General features: G+C 38.3%; 1 protein-coding gene across 14 annotated transcripts in view; it reads right to left on the reverse strand.

Annotated features, from left to right (window-relative positions):
* R3HDM1 (R3H domain containing 1) overlaps positions 1–22,201 on the reverse strand; it is a 79,666-nt gene that overhangs the window by 49,853 nt on the left and 7,612 nt on the right. For 13 of the 14 annotated variants that reach the window (XM_039554724.1, XM_039554719.1, XM_039554715.1 and 10 more), the window contains exon 2: positions 771–979. The gene's annotated coding sequence lies outside the window, so the exon portion shown is untranslated. Of the gene's footprint in view, positions 1–770; positions 980–10,840; positions 10,942–22,201 lie in introns of those variants that run through there. The other variant, XM_010407145.4, reaches the window with a different exon arrangement.

The raw sequence follows: 22,201 nt of genomic DNA on the forward strand, positions 1-22,201 counted from the left end.
CATGATTTTGCTACAAAAAGGATCCCCCCCCCACCCTCTGCTATGACACTTTTTCCTGTCTTGTATTAGAGGGAGTGATTTCTTTTTAACCACTTTTATCAGTGGCCTGTAACAGCAGACATCTAGACAAACAAGAATTAAGAGCTACACTGTTGGATAAGACGCACAGATTTTTCCCTTCCACATTTTAAAAATGAACACCTGGACATTCAGATACTCCAAATCAAACTAGGCTCTAACAGAAACAAGGGATGATTTTCTCAAAGGAAAAGAAAATTACATATAGATTTATTTTAAAAGGGTTGAAAGTAAATAGATGAATCATAATGCACCAAGTGTGCAAACATTCATAAATTTCATGAACTTTTAAAGTTTCCTTGTTGACAGGTAATAACTGGACAAGTTCTGAATGCAAGAATTATCTTACTTACAAATGTAGCAAAACTAGTCTTAATAAAATTAAGCATTCTCTCAAAAGCAACAAAAAAGAAACAATTTGGTAATTAGGATAATAACTATGATCAGCAATTACAATTTATGATAATAACAACTTAAAATACTATATAAAGATAACTAATGATTAAACTCCAAATTTTCCATAGGAAATAAGAAACACAACTCTTTGTCATTACTCAGCTACAGTGCAAGATGTAAAACCAAGGATTTTCCATTTCCTAAAAGAAATAAAGATCTGAATGCCTAAAGTCCTTCATAAGAAACAAATAACAATCCAATAATGTTATGGAAAAGCTTAGTATTTGATTTAGTACCTGATATGTCCTAGAGTTTGGGGATTGTGGTCTCCCACAAAAATAAAATAGAATAATCCGAAGATCCTTTTCACAGTTGTCAGCCAAGATGTCAGTTGTGATGAACCATCTGGAATCTGGCAGGAGGAGTCCCATGTCCTTATCCCCAGTGTAGAGTCCTGGACAGAACTATTTTGTCTTGAATCAGCAAGAACATCCCTTTTGAATGCCTGAAAATCAACAAAGGAAATGCATTATACTTTTATTTGCTGTGGGAGGGTAGATGGAACATGACATCTAAAAGCTTAAATAGTCATTTTAAGAAAAAAAACCAAAAAGAAAGAAGAAACCAGCATTTGTCATATCCATCCTGCTTGCATTATCAACCATCAGTAACAGTTTCATTGGACTTCCAAGACATTTCTGCATTACAAAGTTAACAAGTAGTCATAATAAACATTTTGTTGGCATTCCTGGAGAAACTCTGTTTCTATAAACAAGCAGGTATCTTTCCAAGGAGTCTGAAACATGCAGCCCAGCAGGTGTGGAGGAGTAACAGGCCATGAAGGCTCACAAATCCCTGTCAGCAGAACAGCGTTTTTCTCTTTGTTGGAGTTATCATCTACGAGCACAAGCCATAAGCCATATTTTGGGCAACTGGAATTACAGAAGACAGCTTTACTTTATTCAACAAAATAACTGCCCTGGAATGAGGATTTACACATTTTTGCAAAACTGATAATTTTCCATCTTTCCTCTTGTTCAGATTTGAGAAATAAGTAGCAGCAGCACCCCCAAGGAAGCATTTGAAGCCAAAGCCAGAGCTCTAAGAGCAAAGTCAGTGTAGCCCTGAGAACACCTTGCAGTGCCCAGCTCCTCCCGTGCTCCCTTGCAGGGGAGATTAAAGCCTGGCTACAACCACTTCTCCAGAGCTGAAGAAAAACAGTTTGTAAGAGATGAGATACTACAGACATATGGAGTATTAAAATTTGCTGCAAAGTATGGAAAAAAAAGATAAAAGATGGGCTGTGATTCAGGCCTGTAAGAGACCCTATTTACTGAATCTAATGGAGGGGAAAGGATTACAGATGAAAGAACAAATTGGAAATAAAAATATGCAAAAATGCAGCAAAGGATATCCAGCATTGTTTGGTTGTTGAGGTGGTTTTTCCAGATAATCCAGATGGTGATATAAGATTTATTAAGAAGTTCAGAACCTTTATTGTAAACAAAACTTGAATAGAGATGCTGTTTCACTTTGTTGACTGACATGTGATTTGTACAGTATTTAGATAAATGTTAAAAAATATTACAGGCTGAAACCAGCAAAAAACAAAACCCAAAACATTTATGTCCAGTTGGAAATATAATACTGCAAAGTAAGTGTAATTTAATTGCTACTCCCTACACAAGGCACAAACATAGTAATTGTAATCAACATCTCCAAGTTTTTCTTTAATTCTATCAAATACATCAACAGCTCCTGTCCCTTTGCAACACCATTTTAAAAAACAAGTATTGGCATACTCAGTTACTAAAACTCCTTCTGCAAACATACTTGCTTGCCTAGGTCAATCCAGGAAACTGATGCACTAAGAAAAGTTCTTATATTTCCTCTGACAAACTAAGAAAAAAAAATTAGTTTATAACTTGTTCTGAACAGATTTTCCCCTGCAGATAGATTTAAAGCCTGCAGATTTGGTGCTATGTATCCTACAGTCAGAGACAGAACTGAGGAAAAGCTGTGGAGTTCCAATTCACATGAAAAATATCTCAATTTTGGGTTCATAGAATGGAGCTATTTTGAGTCAACTGGAATCACCATATGTGCATCCATAAGTAAATGCCAAACTCTGTGCTTCACATTAGCAGCAAAACACACAGAATAGAAAATTGAATCTTTGCTTACCTGATTATTTTTTAATAACAGCAGCCATATCATTGAGATTGGTAATGCAACCTTGTGTTTGTGATCCACAGCTGTGAGTTCAAGTACTTGGATAACATTCTGTCCCTGAAGTTTCCTCTAATTCAGCAAATTTTCATAGCTGAGATAATCTGGTTCTAGTTTCTAAACTTGCACAGATTGGATTAAAAAAGATATAAAGAATTTTATGTGGGGGAACAAATCACAGCCCATCCTTATGAATCCCACCTCTTTCACCTCGCCATATAGCTGGATGTTAATTTCTTGTGTCCCATGTAGGACAGGAAAAAGGAGAAAAAAAAAAAAAAAGCAGGAAGGCAGTCCTTAGGAGCTGCTCTGTTCTTTGGAGAGAAAATAGGGTCTGGTATGCAAACTGATTAATTGACACCAAATCCCAACACTGCCTATAGACTAGATTGCAATACAGACCAACCTAGTGTTTGCAGATTTTAAAAGGAGGGACACAATGAGGTTCTGCCCTAAAATTATCCACAGTTGAAAGGACTGAATATTAGGGGCAGAGCATTAGCTGGGTTTGTAATTAAAAGTTCAAACAGCTCACAAAACATCTCATAAGAAAACTTACCAACTTTAGTATCTTTTATAGGTGAAAAAACCAAACACCTACTTTAGTAGACAGGAAGTAAAAGGATTTGCATGTAAGAGTGGAGGACAAAATGTCATACCTATGTTCTTCACCCTCAGGACTGCTGTCCCTATCTAAACACTCAGTATTGACATGTATGTTCTTCTCCATCATATTAGCAACATTATACCCCAATAATTATCCTCAAGTCCAGTAATCCTCATTCTGACAAGTAGTCACCACTTTGTCTATGCAACTATTCTCCCTTTTCAGAGGGAAAAGTGTTATTATCAGCTGTGAGATGGATGTCCAGTACCACACAGGCATGAGCTTTTCAGTCAGCAGATCATAAAACTAGTCAATGCTGTGCTCTTACTGCTTTTTTTGCACAGCCTAAAGGATAAGTCATAAAAACCCCTAACTTATTAAACAAAGTCATTCCTGAGTTTTATGACGGCAGCCTCCTGAATCTTGATACATGAAAAACCACTGGGTGCCTCGTTTTGGGTTCTGACTTGAAAATCACCATATGTAAATCCACTAAATTGACTTGTAATGAGTAGAGATATTTCTGGGAATAGGATCTACTCAACTTAATCCAATTTCTCTAATAGGCATCAAGAGTTCCAGCTCCTTCTTGCTGGCAGTGTAGATGGAGATAGGAGGCTTTACTCTGCCCATGACAGAGGAAATCAATTTTTTTCTTTTAAAAAGAAGGTAAAAGACAGAATGTGGGGGTTTTTTCTTAATTAATGATATCATTGTTGTCAGAAGACTCCAGGAATGGCTGTCAAAATAACTTGTATCAATCAAATTCAGGGCAGGAAATTGGATTAGAAGGGTGGGGGTGAAAAAAATCTACGTTCAACACACAAAGTGGACACACTGTCAGCGGAAAGGTAAAATGAAAATTTATTTCTTAAACAAGCTTCTGTTGACTGATATGTCAACAGAATTCCTGCAACCAACAAACACTGGCCTCTTCTCACAACTTCCACAGCAGCTTTGTGCAGCAAGTCCCTCCACAGCTCAAGTAGAAGAACCAATGGATGAATCCTACAAAGTCTGTGGGAAAAGTTTTGCCTTGCCCCTGGCATAACAGTGGTACAAATCTTTCTTGGATGTGAAATTGCTTTACTTTTTTTTGAGAAAAGTCAGGACTTTTCCTAGAAAAACTGGATATTTAAAGACTCATACAAGAGACTTGCCACAACAAGAGCTTTTTCCAGCTGTTTTTCACCTCAATTGTATAAACAAATATATATATGAACATCATAACCTCAGAGTTCCTGTGACTATAACAAACACCAACTCTCCCCACCAACTGAAAACACCTAAAGCTATAAATGTTTCTTTGTTAGGATGAAAGAGGAAAATGTTTATGCCTTAAAGCAGAAAGGTACCAATCAAAATGATCTTAATAAAAACTATGGGTATAACTAAAAAAATTACTGCATCCATCTACTGCTTAATCCCTGAGGACCACTACCTACACACAGCTCTTGGTAACAATTAATTTTGGCAAATCAGACTGATGTCTCAGACACCCAAATCAAGGGAGAACTCACTGCTGCCATAAAGTGGAGCTCTTGCTTCTTCCTTCTGCTCCCTACAGCCTCTGCCCCAAGGTCACCAGGTGTGGTCCCACCTCCACCTCTCCACCAGCTCTGGTGTTTGCCGAACTTTTCCATGGTGTGGTTCCTTGAGAAGTGACCCAGAACCATGAAGCTCTTTGGCTGGGGCAGGTTCTGTTGGGCTGAGGAGCTATGCGGGTGCACAGGACATTTATGTGAGCACTGGGCAGCAGGAACAGAGCCCCAGGAGGAACAGCAGCAGCTGTACAGCTCTTTCTGCAGGGGTCACTTACAGCTCTGCCCCAGTAGTTCCAATGAAGACACTTAAACAGCACCAGCCCAACTCAACTAAAGTTATGAGAAGGTGCAGATTCATGATATTATCTAGTAACAGAGCCTGTAGATGAATCCTGAGACAAAAGGTGGACAACCTGACCAACATGTATATTTGGAACAAATTAGTCCTTCCTGGGAAACTTTTGTTGAGACAGAGGTGGGAAAAGGACTGAAGGAAAGTGCCTGAGGTGATAAAGGACAGGAAAGGAGAAAAAACAAACAAAAGCAACCCCACACAACCTTGAAAATCCTGACTTGGAGAGCAAGGGAGGATTCCAGAGGGAGCAACAATTCTCCTGCCCACAAACAGACCAGGCTGTGCTCACGGATGATCCAGGCTGTGCTCATGGATGATCCACGAGCCATAAGCCAGGGGCTGCAACCAAAATTTTGCTCTCCCTCATAACTAGAGCCTCAATGGCCCAGGCTGTTAAAATGTACCACACAGCATCTGTAAAAATATAGCAGCTGATATTAAGATTCCCATTAATTTAACAGAAAATTCAAAGCAGCTTTGTACAATTATCAGAAATATAAACTGAAATTACGCAGAGGCAGCTGCTCCCTTTTTCCAGAAAAGCCAACACACACCTGCTTTCTGCATGTTATCTTATGTCTAAAGTTTGAGACCCATAAAGTAACCAACTAGGGAGCAAAGAGTCCTGGCCTGCCTACTGAACTATGATATTGTGCAGGTCTGGTCTTAATTATAACAACTATTAGAAACAAACAAATGAGAAATTGGTCCACTTTTGAAGCACGAATCAATATGATTCCCTAGTCTTGTTTACTGGTTAATTCTACACAAGTGAATCCATGCTGCAGTGATTTAAATACACTTAAATAAAAGATTTATGCTTTTCTTGATGTTGCTATTTACACAGATTTTAAAGTTCTATATTAATCAGTTAACAACTAAATGCTATTTACTCCATTAGCACTAGAAGATACTTCTTATTTGATTCAATTTACCAAGCTACTTAGTAATCAGATTATCAAGGAAAGAGTATGATAAATCACAATACAGAGGCATAACATGCAGTTATTCTACCTCTTCCAAAATTAATTAGGGACTGAATGCATCTCACTGTCTGTGCAAGTTATGTCCTACTACCAACTGTAGACATCATTAAAACATTAACTGAACAGAAATAGCACCAAATGCACCAGAAGACATTTGCAGACAAATGTCTTTCTCAATAAAGTTTCCTCCAATTTGGGAGGAAAATCCCACAACTGTGAACCAAATAAAAGGCTCTCCCAGGTTTGCTCTGGTTCATCTTGCTGCAATTTTACAAAAGTGATCTGCTCTCCTATTTACTGTCCTGCCCCTCTGTCAGAGGTGCTGCTCCAGCAGCAGAGCACAGGTTCACACTCCCTCCCTCCAGCTGGGCCCTGAGCTGCCAGGGACCGTCACTGGTGGCACCCCTGGGACCAAGGCACCACCACCCTGCTTCCCCTCGCTGGCTGCTGCACAGCTAACTGCAGAGAGGAAGGAAAGGCAAAGACAGCCTTAAAGCACCAGAATATACCTGCCAGACATCCATTCCAGACCTACACACACCTCAGCACACAGGGTATTATTTGGACAACAATAATGCTGAACATCAGAAACAAAAACTGAAACTTGCTCCCAGTCTTCTCATACACCTCCTCTTCTTTACTGGGACATTTTGCATGCTATAACCTCTCAAGCACTTTTAAAGAGCAATATAGTGGCCTTCTTTTTCACACTCAGGGCCTAAGATAGGACACTTCCACTGCTCATAAGACAGTTGACAGGCTTCTAAAGAGGACACCTTTCACAGGAATAGGCATGTGAGAAGCCAAGGTGTATTATTAGCAACTATCCTTCCCCCTCCTTTTATATTTTAAATTCTGAGCAATACTCTAAGGCTCTTTAATCCTGCCTCACCTTCTCCTGTGAGTTCACTCTTGAATGCAATAGAAACACTGAGCTGACAGTGACAAAGAATAACAAGATAATTCCTTCAGGAATGTAGTTGTATAAATGAGAATAAGATATTAACAACCAGCAAGTCTAGAGCAGTCTTTTATTCTACATATTGATAGGAAACTACAGTATTCAAATACTTGTGGAGATCAGGAGTTTGTTGTCATTTGTTATCCATAAACTCAAAAAATAAAACTTGAAATGTACCCTGAAAAAACTCTGCCACTACACAATACTTCTTCAGAGTACTCTAGTCCCCAGGAGGGTCAGCTGTTCCATTCTGCACAAAGCATTCTCCTGTCAGTTTCCTTCTTGCACTTCACTTTGGACTTTTAGGATACAAACCATCAGAGCCAAGTACATCAAAGGAAGTAAACACCTTTGGTTTCCTCCCGGAAAATGAAATAGTTCTCTGGATGTAGCTCCTGCTACAGTGCAACATGACAAAGGGGTCTTGTAAGGTGCTTCCAGCTTGCTATTAAATCTGGCAGACTACAGGCACTGTTCTTTTAACCATTTAGAAAAGGAAAAGGTTGGGCATACTAGGATACTACCTAAGGAAAAAAAAAATCCCACTACAATCCTTGTTTTGACTAGAGGAGCTACCCAACATGAAGCACAATGAAAGTCCAAGTTGCTGGGTTTCTGATGAAATGACAGTTCTAGCATTGAACAATCTGTAGTGGATGAAAACCAACCTGGCTAACATTCACACAGTGTTATTATAAAACAGCTCTGTGGCTAGGCCACCCTCATTAAGGGAACCAAAATAGTCTTAAATGGTTCATATACTATTTAAAGTTGTAGCTCCATTAGGATCTATTCTCACTCTTTTTTTCACAGCTTTAGAGAGAGAAGGAAAAAAAAAAAAATTCCCAGACAGACTTCAAAACAGTTCACTAAACTCTATTTTTATGTAATTGTCTCCTGGCAAGCATCTGCACAGGGCAACATACGTTGGCAGACAAAAGCCATTTCAGCTTGAAAACTATTAGAGCATTAACCTTTCCAAAATGCCATACCTCAGAGAGAGCAAAGCATTAGGTTAGTGGAAAATCCATCTGTTGAATGGCTAAGCCTCTCCTCCCCCAAAAGAACACGCCTGTCCAAAGGCATGAGAAAAGAACTATTTAGAAATGCTTATGAAATACAGCATGACATATCTTTAGCTTTTGCTAGCATAGTTCTGTTGGCTTGGGAGGGGAAAAATGAATGCCCTTCTCACATGACATTGCTGTACCAGCAAAAGCTCTGTAGAAACAACTATGCTGACGAAGATTTTGGTGGCTTAGCTTTCATCATTCAGGAAAACCCAACTGACAGCAGAAAAACTCCTCCTGGCTCTTGAGCTGTGTCTAGGGCTGACATTCAGAAAATTGTGTCCATGTGCCCACACCAGCACCCACCCACAACTTCCAGCCATTTTATCCTACAAGCAATCCCCGAATCTGCCCTTCCTATCCTCACGTTGCTCATATTGCATGGTCACCCATCATTCTTTATCAGCTCCTTTTGACATCTTGCATATTTTTTCCCCACAAATTTTTTGCTCACTTTTAACTATACCTTTAGAAAGCTTCCAACAGTTCCAGGAGATGCACACTGTAATACCACATAGCACAAAAGTCTGCATCACCATATAATCTGTTTAATATTTATCTGTATGTAACCTATTTAATACCTTTAAGTCACACAGTCAGCCAGATCACGGGCCCAGACCCAAAGTATCTACCTGTTTTCGACTATCAAAAAACAATAGTTGCCCTATTCAAAACAATCCTTAAAAACTGAAGAAGAATCATCTGTTATTACATCATTCTCTGAAGCCTCATTTCTAGTGTTAAGGTCTTAAAATGGAATAAGAAGAGTAACAATATGCTTTTTTTGTGTCAATTGGAAATCAATAGTTTGGGAAAAAATAATTGGTTCTCTCTTTATAAGGCTGTCGATGCTTGCTAAAGGTCAGAGGTTTTATAGCACAATAAAGTATAACTACAGCCTGAGCTGTTTACAGTTGCCTTAAAAGAACTTTAAATAAAAAAAATCAGAAACTTGTTTTGTATTGCCCAACCGCAAACTAACCAAAGGTATCTTCAATAATCTTTTAAGCTCGGCATTGATTAATTTTGGTATATTAGAAACAGGACAGAAGTAAGAGAACATAAATATTTTAAGTTCATTGTAAAAAAATTACCTTGCTACTCAAAACACTTCATAGAAAACGTGAGATCAAATAAAGTCATGCCATCTACAAGTCCCCAGATGATAGAGTAGCGAACTAAAACCTCAAAATAGTCAGATTGATTTTTTCCCCCCCAGTTATTTTAGGCAAATGAACTGAAGCATTGCCTGTGACTATTTCCAGTAGAGATCCTCCAAACAGCAGCTTTCTTAAAAGATACAAATCTCCATTTCATTTAGAAAACAGCCATCCAGAACTGCACACAGCAGCTAACAATTTTCTGTACATAAATCAGGTTTCATTCTTAGAATATCTTAGTTAACATTTGTCCATCATATTTCCATCAGTAACATGAAAAAGTGTCTCTAAAACTGACACAAATTTCCACAGAGGGTGGTAGGAACAGACTCCTGCAGTTACCAGGCCAGGTTAAAGATTCTGCTTAGGGCCCTAAAATACTCAAGATTATGCAAAGGATTTCGTTTTCAAAAAAGTTAAGAAGCAAAAGCTTCAACTCTTTAACCCTTTCTTTCCATCTTATAACAAAATTCACTAACTTGGTAAGTTACTGTACCATTATGGTCTTTCCCTGCATAAAATAAAGACAAAAATCACCAAAGCAAGAGAAACATGACAAAACTTTCCCTGGAGCACTATCAATACTCTCACCTATGTCCTGTTGCCATAGCTTCACAAACACCACACCAATCACCACCATACACACAAACATCTTTTGGCTGCTTCAAAATCTGGTGATGACAAACATCATGTAAAAACATCAGAATATCAAAACTGTCTTCCTTACAAGCTTTAATCCTCTAGCAGTGTATTTTTGCTTAGATTCTAACAAAGCCACAGCAGGTCTGATGTCAGCAGTTCTGATAATGCAGAAACTTGATAAAAATTAAATGACTGATCTTCATGGAATCAAATGCAATCAATTTAACAGCCATCCAAAATTACTTGTTATCTCAACAAAAATACATTTGGTCCACAACACAAGACAGTCATCAACATCCTGCACGGGAAGAAAAGAAACATTTTCACATAGCCTACTATAAATACTGTTGCTGTTTTGGTTTGAAACCTATTTTTCAGTTCAAAACTTATCTTTATATAAAAAAATTAAGCTTACTTGTAGTTCCTCGTTGGAATGGAGATAACAGTAACACTTTAAAAAATGCACTATAAAAAAATTTAGGCATCTCCCCCATTTCTGCTACCTTGGGAAATTGTTTTAGCAGAGATATTTATAACGGTTTTCCAATCACAGCACAAATAAAATACCCAGTAAACAAAAATTAACAAGAATGCTATTATCAAATGAGGAGATATAAGAAAAAAATATTTTTCAAGTCAATGTTTAAAGAAGGAAGAGATTTAGGGATGCTAATGATCTCTGCTAATTGATTAGGCCTAGGACAGCTTTTGTGGAAAAAGGGAAACCAAACGAAAACTACAATTTGTCTTGAGGCCTTTCATTCTTCTCCTCTCCGACAGCGTTTCGATGCCCTATTCCAGGATTCACATACCTGCATGCTATCGGCATTTTGCTCCATTATTCAGCCCCCGGGGCCGTGCTCTCCATCCCCCCCGGCCAGGGCTCAGCGTGAGCCCGTGGAGCGGCCGCCGGCGGCTGCGGCGGCGCTGCCCGAATCTCGGAGACAATGGGAAGCCACAGCTGGGAGCCGCGCTGGCACTGGCACTGTCACCCAGCACCGCCACCCAGGGAGCTCCTCCTCGGCAATTCACAACCTCCCGAAACTCTCCGGGTGCTAGAAAATGGCTGGACAGATTTTAATCACTTTCTCCATTAATAGTCAGACTACTCTAAAATGAAAGTTTTTACACTACACTGCGAGAATTTTGATGTGACAAAGAAGCAGGACAAAACCCTTCGTACTGTAAAGATATTAATTTCCTCTCGAGACAGTTTTATTTCTTCACTTTGGCATTGTGAACACAACACAAAAAGTCATCAGTAAGTTAGTCCACAGTGCCAGCAGATAAACACACTTGTCACTGGCAGTATGAATGCTATGATAATTTTCTGGACTGGCACACAACCACTATCAGAAACCAAATATGGAAGAAAAACGTCTTCTAAACAGAGGGGTAAAACAAAGCCAGTTGTATGATAATTATCGTACTTCCAAAAGCAGTGCCCAGACAAGGAGTCTGCAGTTCTGTTGCTTGTGAGAAACCTCTATCCCTACCCAGCTGCAGCATCACCCCCGTGCTCAGCAGCACTGCTGCACCCTGATAATCATAATCCCCTTTCTGGACTCTCCTGAGACCTCTCAGAGGGATCCTGCACACCAAGTTAGGCTGCAAGGAGAATGGGGCAGTATTTTTAATCTGCAGGCTCCAGAGAGGGGAATTACAATCTTGGGAGGCTGCAATTCCTGACAAACAGGAGATCAGTATCCCATATATTTAAGTGACAAGATTAAAAAACATGTATCTAGACACACTAATTTCTACAATGTAACAAACATAGGAAATAAAAAATCTGTAACAACCATGGGAAGATTTAGACCTGTCACAGACTGCAGCAGTCTCAGTATTAAAATAGATTTTTATAAATATAAAATATAAATATGTATCATATATAAGTATATAAAAACTTCTTTTGATATCAAGACTGCTGCAGTTTGTAACAGATCCCAATCTTTCTATACTTGCTATTCCCTTCTTCTGCCACCTCTGTACTCCATACTTCACTCCTTCTGCCCACACATGGCAGTGTCACACACTCCACACATCTTGGCTGTCATTCTTGACCAGCAAGATCATATGGGGGGGAAAAAAGTTAATCTTTTTGATTTAGCTGAAGACAGCAGCTCTTGGAATTCCTGTTTTTCTCTTGTGCACTGAGTTCAGTGTAACTGCTGGCTATGCCCCTCCTCTACACACCAGTTCCCACCTCAGCACACACCCCCACCATCCCAAACTCAAGGAAAATACACACAAAAGGCATAATTACGGGGGGCCCTTGCTATTTTTGCAGAGGTTCCAGCTGGTCTGCAATGGGAGCATTATTTCTCACGGAAAAGGCTTCCTCAGCAGGATGCTAGACAAGAAAATTACTTTTATTTTCCTAATTGTATAATGACTTCCAAAGAGGTGATCACCTATGTGCACAAGCCATTCATTGCAGGGTCCATACTCTGAATGCTGCCAAAGAGAATAGTTTTCAGTTTCTGAACACATTATACAGATTACATTAATGTCAGAATAATCTTCTAAGCAGTCTCCTCACACCACACTAGAAAAAATGTGTCTGTGTGCATGTCTAGCTACACTGTTATAATCAGATTTGGTATTCACATACACCATGGCAGAGCACCTAAGACTGTTTTTATAATCAATAAGATCAGCAACAAGATGAAGTTAGCCCCAAACAGGAAACAAAGTAGTACCCAATGGAGAAAGAACCGAGCAATGAACTATTGTTATACTCTGCACTGCTCCTTGGAATATTTTTGCTAATTTTTCTAGAACGCTCACACCCACACATTATAAAGAGTTGGGCCTTCTCTAAGTCCTATCCTGGAGACTCATCCTACAGGAGAGGAAATACGGGTCTGGGTTTACTTTCTAATAAGCAAAACCTTTTTATCCCCTACACACATGTATTGGTCTGCTCTATGTGATGGATTAAAAATTGGAATAGCATTCATTACCTGAAATGTTCCTGTATGAGAAATGTACTTTATAAATGCTCATATGATGTTGTGCATTCAGCTCTATGACTGCCTTTATACAAAGAGCATGCCATGTGCAAATGAACATAGGCATAACATGTTAACATATGTGAAACAGGGTAATCATTTGAATGAAATATCATAAAAATAATGCTGTAATTTCCCCCTTAAATTAGTCATGATACATCATCAATATGCTTAAGAGCAGTAAAAACTTATATCCTGGAAACAGGAGTTGGAGCACTCAGGGCTAGTTTACAACTGCAACCCTGACTTAGCTGACTAAGTTAACTAAAAACATGTAAATTGTATCTCTATTACCAAACACACACAATTACATTTGCTGAAATACCATCTAAGAATAGGCATCATAAGCTTAGAAACAGATAAGCAAATAAAAAGTTTCAATTAAATTTAAATTTCAAAGCCACACCACAGATCAAACATACAAGACAGGTATTCAAGAGATAAATGAGAAACAGTCTAGAAAGCAATCAGGCGCTTGCCAAAGGAGAAAGGATTCTAGACCCAAGAAAAAAAGTGAAGATACGCAACACCACGTCTTCAAAACCATTTTCCTGACAATACCCTCTGTCATAGTTGTACTTAAAACTGCAGTATGAATAAGTGATGGAAATTAATCTTTATTTTTTTAAACTCCTAACAAACTTACACAACTCAGTAAGAGGCAAAAGGGCACCATCAAGTGTCTGCAAACCAGCGTCTGACTCAGAGTAGGAAAGACTGGACTGTCCTGAAAGAAATTTTCTTTAAAACTTGAAAAGGAGTATTGACACAGAGACAGAAATCCAAACTGTTAAAAGGGCTCTGCTACATAGGATATACTTGGGAAGCAGATGTTCCCAGCTCTGCAATATCCAGACACTTGAGGCACAAGGGCCCTATTCCCCCAAAACAACTCCCAGCAAGACTTACAGGACTGAAAAGGCAGGACACAAACTCCTGGAGAAGGACACACACACTGAAATGTTCTAACTAACAACAGCCTTTCCTTTTAGAAGAAAAAAAACAGAGGTGAGAAAGAAAATTAGTTCTTTGAAGATTCATAAAGAACAAGATAAAAAGCAAGCCTCTGGAACCAACCAGAAGACATTTTTAAAAGTTTGAGACATTAAAAGCTTAAAAAATGCTAGAATGGGTATTTCAACTTCTTATCCCAATTCCAAAATGAAGTTTATCTATAAACCTAAAGGAAATAGAGCAGCTTTTCTTGGTTATGTGAGAAAGGGAGACATTTACAGAGTTTGTCCAATTTATATGAACTTAACAGAAGCATCATGTGAAACCATATCCTGACTATTCCAAGTTCCATCCACTTGACTGATTTTGAGTTTGTCTCTTCTGAAGTGCTAGTAACTCTAACATTTGATTGAACAGAAATATATTCATCTATACCCTTAGAGAAATTGTCTAACTCCAGATTGGTCATGAATGCCTATTCTGTATTTAGTTCATATCATCTCCCTGTAAAAACCTCTCACTTCCAAGAAAGCAGAAACATGCACTGCAATTTCATTCCTTTGCACCATAAACACAGCTTAGACAGCATAGTGATGAAGCTGAAATAAACATCTTTCTCTGGTGGTTTTATTTTTCTTCTAGGAAATAAAATACATCCTCACTCTTACTAGTATAAATGAAACAATTTTACTGCTGTTTAGATACTAGTCACCATTTAGCCATGGTTACTGGATGATGATAAAGTGTTGTCCAAGTCTAAATACAGGAGACTTCAAGCTAAATCCTGAAATATAAACAATGCCCAAACACTGACTGTGCAAAGCCAGTCTTAAAGACTAAATGCAATTACTTTTCAAATATGTTCTGGACAATGGATACCAAATGGGTGAGTATCTGTCTGGTGGATCTGTTTGTAGGGCTGATTACTGATCAAAGATTAACTTACTGTTAATTAAAAAGTCTAGAGTAACAGTACAAAAGCAAGATGAAAAAATATTTCTAGGATTCACAGAATTCAGTATTAAAGATTGCTCTACGAGTACTCATTACAGCAATCTATTGAAAAATACCAAATGTATCTCTGAGTGTAAGTAAACTTTTGGTGTTAGCTGGAGTAAAAAATTCTAAATAATTAAATAGGAGTAACATTCACATGACCACACTTTAAAAAGGATAAAACGACCAATCAAATCTGGCATCTCTCAAAGTTCATAAAAAATTTGGGATCAGTTAAAGAAACCAAAAAATATATTCTGTCCAATTCTTCACCTCTTGAACAAGGCAACTCTACTCCCCTTCTTACTCAAGCAGTGAGAACGACTTAAGAAAAAGCAAATTCTAGTAGAAAATGAACCTAGAGTATTGAGGTAGCCATTGATTCCATTAGCTATGGTCTTTAAAGTCATGCTTAGTGAAGCAAAAAACAACGCCCACGCCACCAAACCTTTTCCTCTAGAAAGCACATTAGAACACATTTAAAAAACCTGTATTTCTAATTTTCTGTGTGCTAGATAATTGTGTTCATACAATTTCTTTCCACAAGAAAAGGAAATGTTACCAGTAGACGCTCTGGCCTATCTCCATAATTTGAAGTAAGAACCATTCAGATTATATTCAACCACAGACTGATTTTTGACATCTTCAGAAAACATTGCTGCTTAATAAATGAAAACCAAAGTATTGCTTCTGCAGTTTAAGCAAACAACTGAGTAATGGCTCATGCTAAACCAAGGAGTGAGTATATTACAGAGCAAGACTAAAGATCAGTTACTTGGTTTTGTCAGGTGTTTTATCACTGTAATTTCTGTCCTTCCACCCTCACTTGTTCCTATTACTAACTATTCTCATTCACTCTTCCTTCTAAAAACTGGGTGTATAACCCTTTCAAGAACCTTCACATTTTCTCTGCAATCTAACTTACTTTGTTGTTAACAAAAGTAAAAGAAAATGAAGGGATTATAAAATTAGTCTCAAGATGATAAATTCATGCACACCTAACGAACACACCATGTCTGGTTTTGCATTCATATCTTGATATTAACTTTTTCCTGAACTGCAGTTTAAATTCAAACTGTTCTAGACCTTCTGTTTTATACAGTCTCATCTAAATGCCAGGCATTAGATAAGCAGAGTATTAAGCTACTCACAGGTTGGAGTTTAAGGTCATCCTCACTGTCTGAAAGCAAAAGCTGTAATATACTCTCACCCACATGAGGTTCATTGTGTTTTGGTTTTTTAATGAAAAAGCAACTGTTTGAACACAAAATAATATCCCTGAAAAATTTCCTCTGAGCTTCTCCATAAGTGATCCCATAAGTGGACTGACATAGTGGGCCAGGCATATGTAGGTTCCACATGCTGAACAGGAATTCTTTAAAACCACAGGATCTGCCTTAGGAGCAACAGTCAGAACAAACTTGTGTTGTCTCACTGGATGTATTTTTTTCATTTTCCTTCCAATATTTTTTCCCCCGTAACAAAACCTGATCTTCATAAGGTTTATGATATGCAAATACTCCTTTGGAATATACTGATTTTGAAGCCATGTTGTCCAAAACCCATGAGCAATTCCTATGGATCTGTCACACTTGGCAGGGGATGGGAAAGTTGAGGGGGTGTGAAATCAACTCCGTTTCTGGTACAGACACTATCAAGCAACCAAAAAAAGCAAAAGGTTTGTCTATCCCAGGAAAAAATGACCAGTAGTTTTGTGAACACAAAAATGAGAACAGAGAACTGTAAGAACCTGTTTATACTAAACCAGGGTTATTTTCTGCAAAGGGACAGCTGAAATACAAGTTCCCAAATAATAAAGTCTACCCCCGAAATAACAAAAACTCAAACTCACGTTTACAAAATTCCATGTTTGGGTAGCACAACAAATTGTGTTATCATCCCAAAAATTCTAAACAATTAGAGCATGGGAACAGGGCTTCAGTGCCAGGTGCTTAAAAGCAAGAAAAGAGGAGAGGAGACTTCAATTTAAATCATGGTGAGCAATTAATTCAGTTGTAATCCCACATTTCAATTCCAATCCTCAAGCACCTCAGAGGCAAAAGACTAAGGAACACACTGGTTTAAACCAAGGGAGATGTGACAGTCTTAACAAATCTGTATTTTTCAAATGAAGTTGGACTACAGCTTGCCAATTTACCAGAAGTCTTCATTATTCTCTGGAACTCTGAATCTGAAAATTACAACAGGTCAAGAGATAAGAGATAAGGCAGATTTTCTCAGAGCAGGTATGTCTTATCTTCCACCCACATGGGAGGGAATGAGAGTAACTGCAGGGTTGAACCAAACAAGTGGCAGTGCAGCAGGGAAGCAGGATCTGAATACATGGAACAGAGGGAAGCTTTTCCCTTGCTTCATGACCAGAGAAGGGATTTGGAAAGAAGGGTATTTTTAATGTTGTTTTTCAATTAATTTTTGTCTCTGGGAAAAATAAAACCCAGCTTATCAGTTTTACTCCTCAATTTTGTTCTAAAAGTAAATCTTCTGAGATAAATATGATCAACCTAAAGCAGTAAGTGCCGCAGTTGAGACTTGTGTTAGCTGTGGCATTAGCACTTTCAATGACTTTGTTAACACCACCCTTACACCCTTAGTCCTGCCCCAAATTCGGCTAATGGCAACTTCATAAGCACCATCTTTTTAAATCCCAAAGTGCTTAAGGTTAAACAAGATCTGACTTTTAATGTAGAATTCAGCAGGGGGAAGGAGAAAGGAGAGAGGAGGGAGAGGGGAGGAGAGAGGTGGGAGGAAAGAGAAAGAGGAGCTCCTAAGAACACTACAAGTCAACATGAGATTTTGCACTTTCTTGCATATCTGTACAGCCAAGCATCTCTACTCAGATGATATAATGGCATCATCAGACCCTAAAGGTACTTTAAACAAAATCAGCATCATATTTAATTATCTATGACTAGTTAGGGAAAAAGAAAAGAGAAGATAATAATTTTCAATTAATGTCACATAAAAGGAAATCATTATTTTTTAAACAGTTAGGGCTGGGACCTGGAGTTGTCACTTGAGATGCAGCCTGCAACAATACAGGTTGGCTAGTGGGCTTTGCTAGATAAACAAAAGCTTTTTCATAGATGCAACACTAATTTTCAGAATGTTGCTAGGGCAACAGCAGACTGTAACAAGAATTTCTGAATAACGAGCAGGTGGCAATATACAAAGATCTTAGATTCCTGACTAAATTATTTATATGCAATCCGGAACAGTGAGATTTTGAAAAGCAATAGCCTTATTCCACCACCACAAATGGAAATACCCTGTCTAGAACATTTATTAGAATTCTAGACATGTATCTTGTTTTTGCTTTTACCATGATATGTAAAGCAAGATCACTAGTCTCACACCTCCAGCATAAAGAAGCAAAACCAGTTATTTTGCATAAAATACACAATGTAAAAAATAGTTTTTCTAAGCCAAAGCCAAATCTAACTTTCTACCCAAGACTCTCCTTGTACAGATTCAATAATTCCAGAGGGACAGGAACAAATCCTGGCAATTATGAAGTAAGGACCAGACTAACAAAAGAGAACTGGACATGCTTTATCCATCATGCACATCCATAGCAGGAATTTTGCCAGATGTAAAATGTTATGGGAGGAAGCCTTATGAGCAGTCTAGAGTCTACACTTGAAAAGCAATGGCAGCAAGATTTGGCAAAATTTTTGGTAATTTATAACTTTCAACTCTGCTAAGTCATTATACTACTAACAAATTCCATCATGTGGCTTTCCAAGTTTCTGATTAGCTGGTCAGCAAAGGCCTGGCTATCTGGACAAGGCCAGCTGTAACATTATTGTTTTGCTGAATATGACAGAAAATAACTATTTTAACTTATTCTAAGACTGAACTGTTTCTCCCTGTGAGTTCACTAAGACACTGTAATATATGCAAAAATCACAAACCTGATCTACCTTTAAGGCTTTTTGTTGAAGGTCTCTGTTTTAAATACCAAAAAATAGTACAATCTGTAGTTATTTTCACCAAAGTTCCCAGTTTTCAGAGATTACCAGAGTCCATGTATTGAGATATAAATTCACATGCCACAAGATAACTGCAAATGGATGTTCATTCATAAACTACAGAGCTCTTTTACAAGTAGCTGACACTATCAGAAAAACTTTCCAAAACACAGTAGAAGATGGATAATCTAATTACTTTATTATATTTGATTGATAAATACTCCTAATTCTCCATTAAGCCACTCACAAGAAAGACATCAAGGTGTTGGTGTGCACCCAGAGAAGGAACAGAGCTGGGGAGGGTCTGGAGCACAAGTCCTGTGAGCAGTGGCTGAGGGAGCTGGGGGTGTTCAGCCTGGAGGAGGCTCAGGAGAGGCCTCATCACCCTATAAATCCCTAACAGAAAGCTGTGGTATGGTAGGGGTCAGTCTCTTCTCCCAAGTAACAAGACCCAGGACAAGAGGAAATGGCCTCAAGCTGCTGGGGAGGTTTAGGACAGATACCAGGAAAAACTTCTTCATGGAAAGTGTCAAGAACTGGAACAGCCTTCCTGTGGAAGTGATAGAGACACCACCTCTGGAAATATTTAAAAGATGTGCAGATGTGGCACTTGGAGCCATGGTTTAGTGGTGGGCTTGGCAGTGCTGAGGGAACTTTACGATCTTAGAGGTCTTTTCCAACCTAAATGATTCCATGATTCTGTTATTTACTGTATGCCATTGTTTCAGTTTTATCTGATTTCAAACTAATGTGCATTAATTTGAGGACAAGACGTGAACAAGCCACACATCAAATTGTGTTGTCATCATGTGTGACAGCTGTACAGGCCTGAACACCCCACAGACATCTAGAACGAGGTTTTAAACTGAAGTTCATCCAGTGAGATTTCACAGTTTTACACCTGGTCAAGTTTTACCAGCAAAGTCTTCCATGTCAGCAAAGCTTCTTGAGTGAGGTTATAGCTAAAGTGATTCCAGAAGAATGTCCAGTGGAGACAGCCTAACTCACAGAAGATTAAAGTATTAGATTCTTACAGCTGGTCTTCCTGCATTGTTTATAAATGAGCTTCTGTCCTCCCCAGCAGCTTCAGTCTATACAGATTTAACAACCAGGGCTGAGCAGTTCCCTGCATTGCAGTTGAATTCTGTAAATTCCTTTGTTCCACTTTCTGGTCAGAGGGACGTAAGAACACAATTACCTCACCAATATGATGCCTCATGGAACAGCTGCTTAAGCATGATTTTAGATCTCAAAACTGAGGATCCTGGCAACAAGGCAAAGTAGAGTAAAATGAGCATCTTGCTACTTCCTTATGAACACTTCTGAAAGCACATCATCATCAGATCAGCAGCTTAATTGCTGGGACACAGGCAAATGGGAGACAGAGAACTGATTCCTCCTCAGGCAGCATCACATTCTGCTACCACGGAACTCATGCCTTGCAAAGATATTTCATCTTCTTAAGCAGCAGGATGGTCAGTCAAGCAAGCAATGCTAACACTTACTCTAAGTACCAATTGCTGTGATGGCACAGGCTCCTTTCTCATGGTGTGATCACCGAAACAAGAAACTTACCTGAACCAAACACTGTATCTCTCCTTGGGGGGGGGAGGAGGGGGGGAAGAAACAAACTTAATGAAGATTTGTTTTACAGTATGATGGATTTTTTTTTTTTTTTAATTTAAGAAAAATATAAACGTAGGACAAATACTGCCATCACTAAGTTTATATTCTTGAGGATTTTTGTATCTCAAAGTTTAGATGAGAAACTAATGCAGTACATTAGAACTTAGTAAATTTGAGAAGCTTTCTGGAAAACTGGTTTTTGGACAAGTATAAAGGCATGAGAAAATTAAAAAATAAGCACCATTGTTTCCTTCAAAAATACTTCAAAGGCTACAGGTCTGAGCAAGTGCAAATGTGACAGGAGAAAAAAATGCAAATTCCAGATGCACTGTTCCCGAGCTGAACACAGGCACTAACACCCAATTCTGGCGGCAGAGAGGTTTTGAAAGCTTAAAAGAACAGGAAAGAAAATCTTTCTGGAAATCAGATTTTTCACATTTGAAGGGTGTTCGTTTACAACCTGTATTATGGTTTGCCTAACATATTCTGGAAGTGTGAGCAGACCGGAAGGTCAGGGCTACAGCCTTTCTCTGTGGGATCAAAGATGGGGTAAGGAAAGGAGATGGTTTAAAGAGACAGCAAATTTTAACACTGCTCTACTATTGAACAAGAATCTTATTAATGTAGTCAGAATATTTAAGCAAAGGATTATTAATAGAATATATATTAATAATTATTAGAATCCTGCATTTCTCTGACCAAAAGGCTTTACTTTATAGGCAATTCAGGATAGGAACTTTGACATAGTCTTAGGCTACAACAATCCAGGGATTGAGGATAATCAGGCTGTCCTTGACATATCATTTCCTTATAAAGACATACAACACACAGTTATATTATAATTTATTGACATGTTTTAATACATATTATGTAGCATTTAACAAGGTTATGCGTGTAAGGAATCATCTGTAAAATACCTATGGAACTTGATCTCCCTAAGGCACAGGGAAAAGAAGCTGGGAAAGGAAGAAAGCCCTTTAATATGAATAACCACAAATTTAGCAGGAAGAATAAATGCAGAGGAAGGGAAAAAAACCCACAACAACCAAACAACAGCTCAGAAACAGACAAAACCAAAAATAAAATCCACTCCCAAATACACTGACCAACCAAAAGGTAAGCCTTGGAAGTCAGAAGTTAACAATCTGAGTCAGAACTTTCTAACAAAAGGTTCATTATCCATATAAACAGAAAAAGAACAAGTACAACAGAAAACCACTACAGCACATCTGAAACTGAATTTGAAAGAGTACATTCAAAGGAAAAATAAGATTCAGAAGGTAAGTGCTGAAGACACCATACCCACTAACTACAGAAAATTAGAAGCCTCCCATCAGATCACAACTCCCAAAGACGAGGATTTTTTTTCAACAGTACAAAATACATGCTGGTATCATTTGATGTTGCAATAAAAAGCACAGAACTAAATATAAGGAAAAATAACTGTATGCCTGATTTCAATACAAATTTAAAAGGAAAGAATGAATTAAAGGTATCAAAGTCAATGGAAAATGAGTTGACAGAAAAACATTGCAGCAGAGATTGTGCCAAATAGGTCTATTTAATAAAGTAATAGTTCCCAGGAAAAATAAAT

This window comes from Corvus cornix, chromosome 7, assembly GCF_000738735.6.
Source record: "Corvus cornix cornix isolate S_Up_H32 chromosome 7, ASM73873v5, whole genome shotgun sequence".
Lineage (NCBI taxonomy): Eukaryota > Metazoa > Chordata > Aves > Passeriformes > Corvidae > Corvus > Corvus cornix.